The sequence below is a fragment of the Mus caroli genome, chromosome 19, assembly GCF_900094665.2.
Source record: "Mus caroli chromosome 19, CAROLI_EIJ_v1.1, whole genome shotgun sequence".
Taxonomy (NCBI): Eukaryota; Metazoa; Chordata; class Mammalia; order Rodentia; family Muridae; genus Mus; species Mus caroli.
The window spans coordinates 7,611,336-7,613,714 of NC_034588.1; positions in this window are offsets into that span (position 1 = coordinate 7,611,336).

The following is a 2,379-nucleotide window of genomic DNA, read 5'->3' on the forward strand; positions in this document are numbered from 1 at the left end:
CTCTCTCATGACCCAGAGTAATCATGGGGAAGGTGAAGAGTGTGAAGAACTGGGTTGGGACTGTTGGAAACCATCTTGCAGAGCGTCAGGACAACGGATCTTTTACTGGAAACTTTAGACCACACACTCACTGATAAGCAAAAATGTTATATCTGTTTGTGCCTGCTTTTTTTTTTTCTTTCTTTCAGCAAGACCTAAAACACTATCAAGATGGCAAAAGAGCATCCTTATGGCTCAGAATTGTAAACTGATTCTCAGAAAAATTGAGGGTCCTAAATCAGATGCTTGAATTTGGCATCAGCAAGATAAGAAGCTTCAAGGGGTGTCGTTCTCAGGGGTCTGGAGCAGCCTAAAAGTCAACACAGAGGCCCAAGACTAAGGCTGTAGCTGTCCCTAGATGGGTTTACTAGAAGAAGGACACCTGTTTTCAGCTTTGGGGGCAGATGTTACAAGAGCTGAGCCAAGCATTAATGGCTAGCAGGAGGACCATGGAGAAAAGAGAGACAGGGGCACAGAGGCCTTAGCAGGTAAAGGCACCGGCCACCAAACCCTATGATCTGAACTTGGTCCTGGGAACTCAGATAGTGGAAGGAGAGAACTGACTCCCACAAACTATGGCATGTGCATGCCCACGCACATACACAAAACAGATAAATAAATGTTTTTTTTTTAAGTTTAAAAAGAGAGAGAGAATCAAGATGGGGAAAGCACAAGGGCAGACAGATGATATGGAGGTACGAGAATGCTTCTAGACCTGCAACAGAGCCTTGAAGATCCTTGAGGGCCTGTAGCTATACAAAGATCAGGCTGGGTCAGGGTTCTTGATGCTTTGGGGTCACCCCCAGGGAGTCTGGAAAGACACCTTGCCATCTCTTCAATGTATTTTGACATTTTTGCAGTACTATTTTAGCCCTACTCTACAGGTTGGGAAACCGAGGCCCAGAGATGTTGAGTAAGTGACTAGTGACCAACAGTTTGAGAAACAGAGGCAGGAGTAAAGCACAGGGCTAGAATTATGCTCTTAATGTTGTAACATGGAGTCTCTGTCTTTAGGACTAGACTTCCAAAGTAGGAGTGCCACAGGGCTGGGATGGGTAAGAAATCCAACAGTGCTCATTACACTCCCTGAGATGAGACAGGCACAGTGATAGCTGCTGCCACCTTCCTGATCCTTGATGCCCTGTCCCTTCAGGGTAATGACATCTGTTTATTATTGTTTTAAGACGAGATCTTTTATAGCTCAGGCTAACCTTGAACTCCTGATCCTCTCGCCTCAACCTTTTAAGTGCTAGGATTATGGGCATGCAACACCAGCATACCTGGGTGACATATTAATCCTATGCTTTTATCCATTCCAGACTCTGGGCCTATGCAGAGGAGGAAGGGGCTGGCAGGGGGCCATGGGGACAGGGCTGTGAGACAATTGTTTGCTGCTAGCCTAGCACATTGTATAGGCTCTGATGTGGCTGTGCAAGCTGGTCTCTGCCTGTCACTCCTGGATCAGGTTAACGCTGTATCCGAGTCTTTTGCCACATGGATTGTGACAAGGAGAGAGATGTGTTTGTTCTGTCACATGCACACACAAACAGCTTCCTCAGCATTTTTATTAATAATTCATCCTGTAGCCTGGTAGGTAGGGGGGGGGGTAAGGGGACAGGAGCTGTAGGGAGGCAGCAGTATAGAGATCATACCAGGGAAGAAGCTGGTGGACCCAGGAGCCCTGCCTCCACGTCGTGGCCTAGCAACACAGCCAGGTGGCCTCGGGGGCCCTGTTTGGGAGAGTAGAAGCCTGGCATCTGCTCTGGAGGGACAGAATGTCCCTCCCTGCTCCTACTCCCAGCCTGCAGCTGACCCAGGACACCTGATTTCAAAGACTGCACCAGATGGGAAACAGGCCTAAGGGGTCCAAGGCATGCCGAAAGCCAGTCCTGGGGGAATCAGGTGCTGTGACTGCTTCCTGCCACGTCATGGAACCCAGGACACAGGGGCCTGCAGCATCATGGAAGAAGAGGGCCTCTCCTGAAGGTTCCTCTCCAGAGGCCCAGGACTTCTTCTAAGAGCCAGGGCCTGAGGGCAAGGTGAGAGTAATTCAGTCTCCTGGGTCCTTGCCCAAAAACCTGAGCTCTCACTCAGGTCCATTTCCTGCGTCTTCCCAGTCTTTGTGAGTGCTCAGAAGGCAGGAACTCCCAGTTGGCTGGGCTCTCATGATGCTCCAGCAGGAGAGAGTAGCCCTCAAATGTAGCAGAATGGCTTGAGGTTAGACTTCTGAAATGACTTCCTCAATAAGCAAAGCATGAGAATGGAGAATATGTACTTACTCTCTCTCTCTCTCTCTCTCTCTCTCTCTCTCTCTCTCTCTCTCTCTCTCTCTCTCTCTCT